Source organism: Pyxicephalus adspersus, chromosome 6 (assembly GCF_032062135.1).
Source record: "Pyxicephalus adspersus chromosome 6, UCB_Pads_2.0, whole genome shotgun sequence".
NCBI classification, from domain to species: domain Eukaryota; kingdom Metazoa; phylum Chordata; class Amphibia; order Anura; family Pyxicephalidae; genus Pyxicephalus; species Pyxicephalus adspersus.
In genome coordinates, this window is record NC_092863.1 from 2,468,246 (window position 1) to 2,483,353 (window position 15,108).

General features: G+C 37.6%; 1 protein-coding gene across 4 annotated transcripts in view; it reads left to right on the plus strand.

Annotated features, from left to right (window-relative positions):
- Positions 1-6,668: 6,668 nt before the first annotated feature.
- Positions 6,669-15,108, plus strand: part of LOC140332899 (opsin-5-like) — a 34,478-nt gene continuing 26,038 nt past the window's right edge. For 2 of the 4 annotated variants that reach the window (XM_072414143.1, XM_072414144.1), the window contains exons 1-3: positions 9,363-12,014; positions 13,047-13,089; positions 14,353-14,414. The gene's annotated coding sequence lies outside the window, so the exon portion shown is untranslated. Of the gene's footprint in view, positions 7,793-9,362; positions 12,015-12,884; positions 14,415-15,108 lie in introns of those variants that run through there. The other 2 variants (XM_072414147.1, XM_072414145.1) reach the window with 2 other exon arrangements.

A 15,108-nucleotide genomic window follows, 5' to 3' on the forward strand; every position in this document is an offset into this window, starting at 1 on the left:
TTTATAGGCTTTGGTGCTCATTCCTGAGCTCTGTATCATGAGAAGAGCTCACACCTCCCTCCATACCTGAAAGCTCAGGTCTTTTTGTACTAGTGGTACAGCAAAGGTAAGTGTATGTGTGCTGGAGGTGGGCTTTTAGGTGACTAAACACATTGCATTAACCTTCTTCTAACAGTCTATCCCAGCCTCTGATATCCTAGCTCATTGGGATTCATTGTGTGCCAGGAATATCAGTGGGAGGAAGTTGCCAGAGGAACCTCTGTGCTTAATCCAAATTATGTACCAAAGACACATTCAACATTTCCAAAGGCGTAATGTATTATTTGCATATTGAATGGAAAAAGTTTCAATTTATTTGTATAATCCTTTAGAGATAGAAGTGGCCAATAATGGCCATTGCCTTTGTTTGACATGAAACTTCTATTTCTTGCAGGTTTAGTCCCCTAATCTCCCAGTGGGCACCCTAAAGTGCTTGTTCTTCCCTATATTGTGCTTCCCTCCACTGCCAGGGCTTGTCCACCAGATTAAATTGCCAGCACACAGACTAAAGCTATTAAGTACTTCTCATTGGGTGAAATTTATCATTACACATATGGGTTTCACATATTCGAAATATTCTTTAGGTCTAAATTCGAATAGCTTTGTTCCGACTGTCCTGAACAGATGGAGGGACCTTTGCCTCAAGCCAAGCATCTGGAGTAATATCGTGACACACACTTATGTGGAATGTTCACTTCTCTGCCAAATATGGCAAAAATCAAACGCATTTCCTGTCTGACATTTTACCTTCATATAAGGAATAAAATCAGCTGAAATTAAAACAATACCTTATTCCACATCACTACACACAGATTCACCTGTGAGGATTCCATGCATCTGCTAAACTTACAGGATGCTCTGCCTTGCCCTCCTATTGCAGAGATAGGTTATAAAAAAAATCTCCTTACCTTGGAACTTCGATCAGTTGTATGGATCACCACACTGACCGAGGGGGTGTTGTACAAAGTTTATAAGTACAATGGTTATATTTTACTGTGTAATTGTCATCACAGCACAGTTAGGGGGATTACAGTTTTGGCTTTTTTTTCTAGAATTGCTAATTACATGACTGTCTCTTGCACTTGTACTGTAAAACTGGAATGAGCATACAGCCGAGTGCTCTTGTTTTCTCCTTATGGCACTAACATTGCTGCAGGAACCAGTAATGTATGGGCCGATTTAAAAGACCACAAGGGGAGCAGGGATATGACGCTCACAGATTAGGTGAAGAGGATCACTTTAGGTGTCATAGTTCTTGATAAGATAAGATTGGAAGGCAGTAGCACAGGTAAGTATAACGTCTCTTCATTTGTTAAGAAGGGTTACTGCCTGTACTGTTTCTAACTAAAGATACCAGGTAAATTAAGTGATATGCCAATAGCCTCCAAAGAAATTTTGAAACCTTATTCTCCACCTATGACATGACAATGGTAGAGTGATTGGTAAGTCACAATAACCTTTATGGAGGTTCACAAAAAAAAGACCTTATGGATGGACATGATATAATCTGTTCTTCAGGGTTTTAAACACTAGAGGGCACTATTGCATCCTGACATATATTCATTATAATATGCAAATTATTACATCTGAGGCCATAGAGGTCCAGATCTCCCATTGTAAAATCTAGATGGTGAAAAGTATATGCCTTCCAGGTCCTGCCCCAATCTTCTCAGTTCATGTGGGTAATACGCAGTATTCTCTGAAAAATATGTGTTTTCTCCAAAGGAAATTGAACAAATTGTTTGCATAGCTAACTTCTGAATGATCAGGACACATATGACTACCAGAAGACTATGTTGGAACTGTGAGGAGTACACAGACATTAACTTCCTGATCCAATATATATATATTCAGCTGTATCTGACCTTTCATAGACATTAATTTCTCTTGTTTTGTACACAGCAATATTCTATTTTCAGTAAAACCCAGTGCAAAGTACTCATCAGAAATGTGTCAATACACATAAATTAACCCAAACCGAGGAATGCTTGGACAGGAGGAAGGTTTAGGTGGTAGCCAGTAATTTGTGATTTAATGTATTGTCTTTACATAGCCCAGCTTTATATGAATGTATGGTGGCCATTTCATTTTCCATGTTGTGTGTTTTAGACTTTTTCAGACATTTTACCTTTTTCAGCGTTTATTTTTATCCTAGTACAATGGCCTCCTTGCTTGGCGTCTTATAACTCCATTTGTTGGCATGGAAACTCGGAGTCTCAGACGTGCGGCAGAAAGTGGCGAGTTATATAATTAAGAGCTTTTCAATTCCACGGTGAGACAAAATTCTATTTTCCTGAAGAATTAATCAGGTGCTGAGTATCCTGCTCCCCGGGTAACATCTCGTGACACGTTTTTATCCCACATTGATAGCTGATCATATTTCTGTATTATATCTTCCAAATTGTAGCTGGTAAGGACAACCTGTTCTATACGAATACTATTGAAAAAGTGTTTTTTTATGTTATCAGAAATTTAATAAGAGCTCTAGGGGTAATCTAAAGCTGTACAGCAGGGGTGTCAAACTCTGGCCCGCAACGTCCTTTTTTTGCCCCCCAAAGAATCCCAAATATGAATTGCAGCTGGCCTGCCGCTGCATTGAAATAGTGTCGCTACTACAATTCCCAGCATCACTCGCGTCTATAGACCAGCGCCCTCTCTGCCTGTGTGTGTCCTCGCATTGGACTGTTTTATAGACGCAAGTAATGCCTGGAATTGTAGTGGCGGCATCATTCACGTCAATGGATCAGCGACCTCTCCGCCTATGTGTGTCCTCGCATTGGACAGTTTTTTAGACGCAGGGAATTGTGGTAGCGGTGCTATTTCAGTTTCAAGTTTGGCCCGGGACATTGTATAGGTTTTTAATTTTGGCCCTCTGTATTTGAGTTTGACACCCCTGCTGTACAGTTTATTTTTTTCAAACAACTTTCACTGCATAGGTTCCGGATGATCACATGATCCTAGAAAAAGACCAACTTTCACTGCTGTAGCGCAAGTTGATCACATGACATCATCGCATTATCAGCTATTGTATAATAGGCATTGGGCGATCACATGATTACTGTGCTGAGCTTTCGTGACATTCACATGGAGGGGGCATTGCATACATTCACTTCTATCAATGATCACATGACAGTGTTACTCTTGTATTCCATAACTTATTTTGTCTATAGGTTGACACAAAAACAAATTGCAGCCACAAATTATTACTTTTCAATAGCTAATGTGAAAATAACAGTTCAATTAAAGTGTACCTCTAGCCAGGGTTAGTTTTTTTTTGTCACAGCTAGTCTGCCCCTTATCGAGCTGAAGGTGGGTAATTCTAATTTGGTATTTGTTGAATGTTTAAGGAACATAGATAATATTGCTACTTTATTTAAAAATTAGTTCTTGGCATTCTGAATAGAGACATTAAGAAGTAAGCCAGATCCTGATTTTATGTTTTGATTACTATCAGATTTTGTGCTCCTCCACTGATTTTATTAGACAAATGGTTTATTCATCCAGAATGTCTGCTGAGTAACATCATTCTTCGGCCTGGCATTGTAACTGTCATCTGAACGTGTCTGGACTTCAGGGGATTGCGCACTGCATCCACTGGCTGAAGCCAAACGACAAGGATCTTACATGTGGTTTTCATTAGGAGCAAAACAAAACACATATTGTTTTCTTCTGAGCATTCCATGAAACATAGCCCATTACAAATCTAAATTGAAAGAGTTAAAGAGAAAAAAAAGCATGTGAATTGTGATCTAATCTACAAATTGTTCTTCTTGGATGCCCGTACATGGGCTGGAGAATGGGCAGGGTGGGAGAGTTAGTCCTGATTACCAAGTTCTGAAGAAGTTGTACTACTTGTTTGCTTTGCCAAGTTGGCAGTGCAGTTTTGAGTTCCGGAAGGTCTTTGAACTACCCGTAAATTGAGAATTCAGATGGTGGAGCTGGTGGAGGGTTAAATGTAGATTTAAACCCCCAACTGGAGAACTTTTCGTTTGCTGAAGAATTACACAAAAACTTTATCCTTTTTTATTATTGTTGCATCATGTTGCTGCTCTTCAGCCTCTACCTGCACTCCAGCAATGCATGCATTAAACTTCTCAGTGTGGGTTTTCCATTGGTGTCAACTAAGTGTCACAATCGCCAACTGTAGTAGACTTTGGGGTAAGGACGGAAGCCTAATCTATAGACTTGCATGGAGAGAAAAACATTTATTACTGCACAAAGGGAAGCACATCCTGCATATCTATCTAATTTTCATTATGTAAATACATATTTTTACAAAAATGTCATGAGAACATTATCACAGACTGATTGTTTTTTAGGCTTTAGTTTCCATATAAGACAAAATTGGCTTGAGGTGATTTGAGTATCCGGTCATGTGTTTCAGACACACGTACCCTCATTAAACTGCACAGGCAGGGAAGGGACCTTCAGTACTATATCAGTACAGCATGGTTACTTGCCGTCTGCTGATTGGGCAGTGGCAGAGCAGAAGCACACTGAGGAGGACATACCTCTGCTCTGTGTGCACTTTCCTGTCTGCATGTTTCCTGTCTATTCTACAGCTCTTGATTGACCCTCCGCATTGCTGAACATTGGAAACAGGAAGCAGATCTTGAAAATTATAATAAATGCATTAAAAATACATTTGCAGAATATGTGCCTGCATTAGTTTTATATGTGTACCTGCTCACTTGAACATAGTACAGTCTGGTGTCATAGTGAACCTGCTGCATAACACACATCCCTGAAATCGGAATGATTTTTTACACAGTAAAGTGTTATGTGTTGGAACTTCATATGATAAAAGCTTAGTACTTGGGTTCTTTCCGGGCTGCAGGGAACCCCACTGGCTTTGGTATTTCATTTGCTATATTTGCAGTATTTAGTGAAAAAAGTCATTTAGTGTGTTCCTAAAATGTGTTGAAAAAAGTGTGCTCAAATTGTATTCCTGTGGAGTTTCTGGATATGGAATATTTCACACACGCTGTTCCTAAAACAAGAAGAGTTATAGACGTCTGCGTGGGAATAGCATTCTTAAAGTGAATCTCCTCCTATGAAAGGTAAAGCAACAGGTTCATGTGCACAGCTTCATTCTCCCATCTTCATTAGCTTCCCTGCTGATTTGTTCTAGTATTGTCTGTTGTTTTTCCATTCTGTAATTGATTTTTTTCATTAACTTGCAGAGCTTGCTAGAAAATTTGAATATTCCAAGAAGTCAATTGTGAAGCATGGCTCTCTGACTCTGTAAGTGTCTAATTAATTCCTGTGTTGGCCCAGCTCCGCTGTTACACAACAGTGATTAGTTTACCATTTTATATATAGTTTTGTAATTTTGGCAGCCATTTTTGCTCAATGCATACGGCCCCTCAGTCCTTTTACTTGCTTGGAAGTACTGCATTGTTATATACTTTATTATTTTTCTCTTGCAGAATAAACCAGTCTGGTGAGACTTAAAACAGAAGATTCTTTATGTAGCTGAAATGCATTAGGATTCACACATCTATAATATGGTACTGAAAATATGTCAGTATGTGGAATGGTCTTTTCACATTTGTAAAGTCTTCATCTCCCTCTGCTCAGCCTCATCTGATCAATACAGAATGTTCTGAAACTGAGGGTAATAAATTGCACTTGATCTGCCTTCAATGCCCATGGCAATGGTCGCCTGGACTGAGAATTACCAGAAAACTTAAAAAAAACTCCAAAAATTATTTTGAGTTGTGGAACAGTTATGGTTATTTCTTGCTTTCCCCATGCCCTGTGATCCTTGTCCCTTTCTCCAATCTTAAATCATATTCCTTACTTTTTCTTACACCTGAATAATTTATTAATAATGATCCTCAGGGTGTGAGCCCTGATTGGATTTATATTACATTTTCTATTTGTGTCTGTGTATTTTTTGTTCATCAGATTTTGGACTTTCAGAATAACACAGACTTAAAGAGATTCATTATATGTGATGTATTCAGTGTTCTCAGTGCTCAGAGCCAGCTAGGTCTGATAAATGAAATATATTAGCTGAAAATGACATCCTCTGTATTAGGTAAGGTAACCCCAGTCCATTCAGTCACTGAGTCCTGGCCTCGTATAACACACCTAAGGGAGGTCAGGAGATGCCTTACTTGCAAATCTTGTATGCATTCTGTGCGGGTGCATTTAGTGAAAAGCAGGTGAATGTAAACCAAGGGAGATTTAGAGCACCTGAACATTCTAAAAGCCCCTACAAATAAAAGGATAATACAAATGCAGACAAATTCAAATGTGCTTATGTCTGTACATATAGTTAAAGCTTATAATACATCACTTTTTGAACTAAGCATACCATTAAAGATGAATAAGCAAGGGTTACCCTAAATAAAAGCCACATTTCAAATGTTAAGAAGATCTTATACTAACATCTGAAATGATCTTATTCTGTAAAAACTGTGTTTAGCCTCCTTCCTTATGGGTGTTAGGACCTAGATTATTACAACTACAGTTTACTTTAGAAAGTCCCATGGTTTCCACTCTCTCTCAATGGCCCTGATTTATTAAAGCTCTCCAAGGCTGGAGAGAATACACTTTCACCAGTGAAGATGGGCGATCCAACAAACCTGGGATGGATCTGGTCCAGGATTCAAAGCATTTGCTAACAAGTAGCAAATGACATTGAAATCTATTCCAGGTTTGCTTGTTCACCCAGCTTCACTGGTAAAAGTGTATTCTCTCCAGCCTTGGAGAGCTTTATTAAATCAGGCCCAATAACTGTCAGCTCAAAGCTGCATCATGCGGATTTGAAATTTAAATGTATGATTCTGTGGAGCAACAGGAGTGAATGTTACAAAGGAATTCCACTTCCTACTTGACCCCAGTTTTTACTGTTAAAGAGCTTGGGTATAGATAGAGTTTCTGGATTCTGTAAGTGTTTATTTGGCTTCCTAACCTGACAATGCCTGCTAATCAATCTTTGCCTGCAGAAACCACAAGAACAATGGTATATACAATGTATGTCCCAGAAATCAGATGATATATTCGGTGTTGTCAGCTTTTTGATAACTAACAAACCAAAGATAATTATAAACGTGTGGTGCATTTGAAAAAATACCCTGTAAAAAAGGAGCAATAATCATTGGCACCCCTCTTCCCCACAATGACTTACTCTCTATACATTATTAAGACATTAGTTAACACTTAAGACACTTAACATTAAGTTCCCCAATTAATTGTACCACATGCCTAACTCATAAGACACTGGAGCAAAAGATCCCAATTGGACTTTTCAGATACAAACAATAAAATCATATTTTTTAATTAATCAATTAAACACCCAAAAACAAAATCACAAAATTATGTTTGTACCTGAAAAATCCCATTAAGGTGACCTTTCTCTATGCCAGTTTTGCATCCAATAATTCCTTGCATGTAATAAACTTGTGTCCCTGTTGTTCCACCTGCTGACCAGTTCCTGCAGGGAAATGGTAGCAATACAAAAAGAGTGCAGTTTCTGCCTTATTTTTCTTTTTATTTTACATTCTGGGCTAAAGAAAGTCCTATTAGTTATGTCTTTAAGATGCATAACATTGTTTTATTCTTTTCTTCATATTCGACTTTCTTTATACCTTCTACATCAAACTGAGGGCTGGCAGCATGAGGAACTGCAATGGGATATTAGATTTTTAGAAAGTTTCCTTGTTTATGATAATATCTTCAACACAAGGTCACACTGAAGTTTACACCACATGCCAGATGCCGCTATTTTCCTTTCGCAGTACAAGTAAGTACAATAGTTGGAAAGTACAGCTTGTTTGATCATGTTTACACCTACAGAGGTTTGTTCTCTAATGCTGAACTGCAGCAGTTATTAACATTTTGCTCTGCGAGTGTCAGACCTTTCCAAATATCAGAGCTTTGTTTTGTAAATTGCCTGCGGGTACATGGAAGGTGTACAGAGAGTTGGAGTTTGAGGATAAGCGCTGGCTTTTTGGCAATCCGTGATTTGTAGTAGCTGTTACAGCATCTAGCGAGCAGCCGGAGGGGTTTCAGTAAATAACCCACAGATATAATCTACAGTCCGCAAAGCTAGCACTAGCCTAATAAATATACAACTATGAGATTTTGTAAACATAGAATGAATGTAGATCATGCTGGAAAATGTCCCAATGGCCCGTATTTCTCTAAATTTGCCTGCTGTCCGTCCTAAAGGCATTTCCGCTGCCATGCATGTAGTACCGCTTAAAACAGCTTGCAAAAATGAGTTAACATTATCCCTTCTGGGTCCATTTATTATCCTTTATTTGACAGATGGCAGTGTTGCTGCAAGTTTGTGGGACAATACTGTAGCATGCAGAGACAATTTGCCACCCCTGCCACCTCTTTAGACTTAAATTAGTGTTACTTGCAAATGCCAAAAAAAGCTTTGCAAGCTATTTAAGCCTTTGCAAAACATTTTTTACAAGTGGTTCCAGTAAATACGAACTGCTCTGCTAGGCTGTTTTGTAGTTGCTCGAAAAACTCTAATAGCATTTTGTTCCTGGGCACATAGTCTTTGAAATTAGGCTCTTGTGGGTGGTAAGTGCAGCAGTAAAATACCGCTTGTCTAAACCCAGCCTAACACAGTCCCTTCGTTTTCAGGTTGTTACCTATAATTGCTACCACTATATCTGTCATTTTCAGACCTTATTTATAAATGTGACAAAGTTTATTCTGCAGGGAAATCACACAGCAGCTTTGACATCCTATGGACAGTTTTAAACTGATTTTAAGTAAGAGAAACAAATTAAAAGCCAAACTCCCAATTTAAAGCAGGTAAAGCAAAAAAATGCTTAAACCAAGAAATGAAAACTGACAGGTGTTAGTGTTAGTGCCCCTGGGGCCTAGTTTGTCCTGCAAACCTGTAATGCTTTAGATCCAATTTCACATAATAATATTATTACATATATTCTCTACTTCCTTTAAACTCTAGGCCCTAAAAATACTCCATCATGTCATAGCTGCAATGATTCTATCCAATGAACATGTTCAAGCAGAACACACACATCATCCAAAAACACAACAAAAATTTACTTTGTGGTCACTGCCCTTTTCCAAGACAACATTGTCATCATCTGTTTTCACTTGGTGTATCTTGTAAATTTTATAAGGCACCTACTGTTCAAAAATGTTAGAATCCACAAAAATGTGTACTGTTTCCACATGTCTAATGTTCCACATTTCAGATGTACAAAAGCTAATTTCTGATCATTCCGTTGGAACAAAAAAAAAATGTACTTTTAAATTATTACAAATTGAAAAAAAAATATTTCACTTGTTGCCCCCCCCCCCTTTTTTTCCCCTGGCAGAAAGTTAATTTCTGTATGCCGTTTCATGGAACAATTACATTTCTGTATTAATTAACTATTCACTAGCCACAAGGTCTGCTGGAGAAAATAATTACAGAAATGTGAGATGAGCTTGGTGGAATTTTATGAAGCTGACCTGAGCTATACAGTTAGATTCATTATCCATGAAACCTGATTAGCTCATATAGGTAGAAGCTTCAGTTTTGTCATGAGCCCACTTCTCTGTTTTTCAATTTATTTTTATTTTGCTGTACCAGCTCTATTGTTGGTTTTGTGGGGATGTACTCATATATGTTCAATAATTTATTTGGAGTTTACTGTAATTTAAAAAGTGTGTTTTTATAGGAGAATGATCGTGTAACTGCCTGTGCTTTTATAAAAAATAAGTGCATCTTCATACAGCATGCAATGGTCCCCAATTGTGTCCACCTTCTGACATCCAGAACACTTGCATTCTTTCCCTGGTAGTCTTCTCCCTCCTGCCTATGTCTGTACAGCCCTATAGACTGTAAGGTGTTTCCTGAGGAGGTAGATAAGCCCTACAGGAGCAGAAGAGAAGAGTTGCGATTGGGGAATAGGAACTGACGTAGAAGTTGGCAACTGGGGAGGGTAAGGTGAGTGTTCGGGGGTGGGAGGATTAAATGTGCATTATATAAAAATTCAATTATCATTTAAAGATCGGGGCTGAGCAAATTTGTCAGTTATCAATACCCTTCACTTGCCGCAAAATGCAGAGGATTTTTATAAATGTAGCTCTTTTTTTACTGTGGGAGGTAGAATGTGCTTTGAGTGTTCTCTTGAGAAAGAGTTTTCATCTATCTCTGGCTTATTTTATGCACCAAAAAACAGACTCCTAAGGCTCTCTAAGGGAAATGATTCCCCTTACAATTGCCTTATAACATTTGTTTTTTTCCTATTCGTTTCCTATTGTGACAGCTGTGCACTTTTGACAGTTGGCCATTAGGTGGCAAAACATTGTTTTATAGGAGAGCTGTCGAAAAATACGACCACCCATTTCACCACCAGTGAATTTCAGAGGAATTGACTGGGGGAATCATTTTATAAATGGATATCTTAGAGCAGTGGTCACCAACTGATGGTCCCTGAGACAATTTTGGTGGTCCATTGAAAAATTTGGACATTATTTGCAATTTTTATGTTTTATTAATAGTAAAACAAAAATAATACTCTAATAAATTGTTATATTCTGAATGGCAATTTTCACCTTTATATTGCACTAAATTCAAGAACTGTACTGGAGACGGAAAACAAGTGAGGCTCAGCGTGACATCAGTGTAGTGTGAAGTTGTATGAGGGAACCGTTGCCGAGCCGTACGCTTCAGTATTGTTTCCACCATTACAACAGTCACCCCGCTCCGCTAATACCAATTCTCATCCGATTGTTTTATTTTATTTATTTATTTCTCAGATGCTCTTTTAGGTAAGTATGACCTTAACTGTGTATTTTCTTTACCTGTTATATTTATTGGCATCAAATAGTTTGACTTGATAACTATTATTTCTTGTTTGGTCGTAGAACAAAATAAATCCATAATGAGTGGGAAAAAGCAAACAAATATTTTGCGTTTCTTTAGTAATACCAAAGATAATGCAACTAATGATAATAGTAACAATAGTAATACTTCACTTAACCATGAGCTGATCAATAAATCAGAGCCGCCACAGTTCTCATCAGGCACCATTAGGAAGATCATTATTTTACAAATGTATTTATCTTATTAAAAAAATATTTATATTATTGGTACACAGAATTAAAAATAATGAATTTAGTGGTCTGTGAGGTCCGAAAGGTTGGCGACCGCTGCCTTAGAGGTCTATTTAAATAATTATTTGCTAGTCAGGTCAAAATTCGATATTAGATTTGGTGTATAACTGTCCCCATTTCTTCTTCCAAATATGGGTTTAATTTATAAATAAAAAACGTTTTTTAATGAATTCTTGCAGCCGCTGCCTTGATGTTGTAACCTTCTGAGGTGATCACTATGAATGCATGTACGACAGCCAGTGTTGGTGTTGGATATTGTTTTAAATCATTTGTTGTTAATAGTGTTTTTCTGTTTATGCTATGAATTGTATTTGTTAATTTGGAGTGCATTTTCTGATTTTAGAATATATTGAGCCCTCATATCCGGATGAAGCCTTTGCAAAACCTCTAGTCTGTGGACAACTGAGGGTGATAAAAGCTATTGCTATTTTCCGCCACCTACCTCATTACCATATTTCCATTCCTTTTTTAAATGTTCCTAACAGCATCTCACAAATTCCCATGTTGCTTTCTACTTCAAAGATCAGAGAATGTTTAATCTTGGCTGTTTGCCACAAGTAAATTTATTAGCTTGGAATCGATAATGTTGTCAGTGTTTAAACTATGGAGAGAGATTTCCTTAACCTAAAAAGGTCCTAAGAAGAAAATGTTGGTGATTTTTGTGTCTTTTGGCTCCCCTAAGCCTTACAGCGTAATCAATCTTCAGAAATATCATTTGTAATATCATTTGTAAACCCTGCAGGTGGGGAGATGAGAGTTAGAGGATGGTCTTATTAAACCTGTTCCATGTGGAGAACATAATGATTGCCTCAACTGCAAAATCAATGGACTAATTCTCACCAGATCTGGCATGGCAGCTGAACTTTAGCCAGGTATACAAGACAAAAATGAATGTAGCTATACTTATTATCATGATTTTAAATGCAGTTTTTTTTTTTAAATCCAATCTGTAGAACCTTGAATTAGCTTAGTTCCGAAAGGAAACATCTTGTCCATGCTCTCCTCGTTCAGTTATAGGCTTAGGGTTGGTGCATGACAGAGTGCGCTCAGTAAAAATGCGGTAAGTGATACTGGCCGTCATTTAGCCAACAAGACTGAGGACATCTAGTGGTGGGAAAGGAGTACTGAAGTGAACCACATTCACATTGATAGGTATTAAATCAAAACCTTCTGTTTTATATATATTTCAATAGGCTCTCCTGCGGCAACACAAGCTTTCTTTACAATTTTTCGTCTTTTCTTTTCTTTATCTTTTCTTTTTTTTTTTTTTTTTTTTTTTTTTTTTTTTTTTTTTTTTTTTTTGTCTTTATCTTTTCTGACATGAACAGATTTACAAGTAACACAAAGTAAGCTTTACTTGACAGTTTCTTGATTGAGTATTTGATACAAGCTGTGACTCCAGACTGACACTCAAACGTGCAAAGAATCTGCGAATATATTTCTTCACGTCTGCCAATCTACTTTCTAATAAAGGGAAAGTATTATAAGTAGAGGAATTATGATACAATGCAGTTAATTAGGAACTTGATAAAAGACAATTTTTGTGTCTGTTATGCCTGTACATACTAATAAAATATCTCTTTACCGATGCACACGAGGGCTGATTTTGCTTGAATCAGTTTGCTTTGCATCTAGTACTTAGTCAATAAAGCAAAGTTTAATTTCTCTCTTAGCTCCATATCTTGCTCCCCCTCCTACCAATTCACCGTTTGCTATGATTGACCTTTTGTGTCCTTTACCAGATATCTGAGTGATTAGCTGTGGATCCAGGGATGCAATCAGTGCTTTTACCTGCTAATCACCTCTCATGAAATTATCCCCACCAATGGACAGCCAGTAGGAAGTATTCACATAATCCAGACCGTGACATGAAAACCTAAAGAAGAACTTTTTCTTTCTTGCAGGAAAAACCTTCAAAGCCTCAGGACCTGGCATTCATGGATTTAGGTATGTGAAAGGCACTTTCAGTTTTCTTGAGGTCCCCGATGGAAGAGTTTCCACCAATTTCTGTATTAGAGACAGCAAAGCTAACATTGTTTTGGCTTTGGATATGATTTTTTTTTGTTTTTTAAAAATTTCACATATTTATTAAGTAATTATAGATATATATTATATATATCGGTGAATTTATGTACAGTGAAAATTTGTGTGCAGAGAAGGGTGCTTGCTCTAGAAACTCCTTGAAATCTTTACTATTTCATGATGAGGGAGCAGGGAGTAAGTAGAGGGGAAAGATCTATTCTGTGTTCCTGTCTCTCCACAAGATAAAAGGCCCTCGTATTAGCCAGTCTGATCCTTGCCAATACTTAGTCAATAAGCATAACAGCCTTTTCATTCTCTTTAATGGCCTGCAATCCATTGAACAAGTCACACTGGAGAAGAAATGACAAAAAATCAATTAGATGCAGATTCATTTAGATAGTGACCAAGCAAGGGTTAAAGTCCAACATCTCTCAAATTTTAGTTTAGGAAGAAAGTCAGAATCACTGGAAAGCTCCTTGGATATCCTGAGTAGATCTCCACAATGTAGATTGTGTCTGCACATCTAGACTCCTATTTTGCAGATCAGTGTACACAACGTGCAAACATGCAGTAAGTAAGTTTGTTTTCAGAGTTCAGCAATAAACAATCAGTTGTGGAAAGGTAATCTTAAAAAAAAAAAAGTTACAATTTTTAATCACTCAGCAAATGTTTTTCTTTCGTTGCATTAGGTCCCATCATTGATGCAGCTCCCATAATAGGCACAGACAAGGATAAAATGGCAATTAGTAATCTTGTCACTTGCACTCTGTCAATCTATAAAGTGTTTTCAGTACAGTCAGGTCTTTATACTGCACTCCCGTTACCCTCCCGGGACTATTTCACATTATGTCTGTTTTATCTACTCCTGCCTAATTACCCACCATTGCTAATAGACGTACGGGCTGATGAAAATGCACAATCTACTTCTGCACATAATACATAAATTGCGGATGGTACTGCTAATGGAAGCCTGTGATAAGCGTGGCTGGCAGAGGATCTGCCAGGCATGGCTGTCGATATGAAACAACGGTCAATACGTCTTTTGAGCGTGAGACGGTTTTGTAAGGCAAACCCATTGATTTCTAAACATAATTATGGGCATAGGGATTTCTGCAACAGCAATGTGACTCTGTAAATGTTTCAAAGCAGTCTTAAAAGGGTTAACCTATCTGTTTTTGCCCTAAGCAGGTTGCAATGTAATGAAGTATTTGACTGCAGGAAGCCTCTTCAAACCATCTTCATCTTGTATGGTGAGCTGTCAATCACCAATTCGCACTGGGGGTGCAAGATTGCCGTGCATGGCGGGAGCAGTCTGTGAACATTAAAAGAGCAATTATCATGGATCCTTTTGAGTCCTCTGGCTTTTTATTTAGTAATTTTCTGCAAAGGGCATTGATGATTGTAAAAGTTCAGTCTCCCCAAATCCTCTAGAATACCTAATACAATTTTATCTCTGCATTACTTTATCTCTCTATTATTAGTGTATGTCAGGAAAAAACACATTTTCTCTAAGTTGTATAGCTTTCAAGTGCTATATATACAGAAAAACCTAGCACCTGTATTATATATAGATAGAAGTTTCAAAGCCTTTTCAGAATCTAAGTCTTGGGGGAGAAGCTGGTCATCTGCCATTTATTTAACTTTCTCTGTGACCTGGAAAACATACACAAATGGCCTCAGCATTCATAGCTAATCTGCTTGTTCTGTAATTTTACATTGTAAAGTGACATAAAACGCACAGGAATAGGCTGAGAACACACTCTGCCTTTTTGATTACCCAAAATGTTTCTGGATGGTGGAATAATTGACAGAGAGATGATGGTAATTATGAAGTATGCAGACCAGGGAGAAAATATTTGCTTGTCTAGAGTGTTGCGTGTCTACCTTCATGAAATAAATTAAATGTTTTTTTTTTTTCTAGCACGCCATCTTTAATTACATATA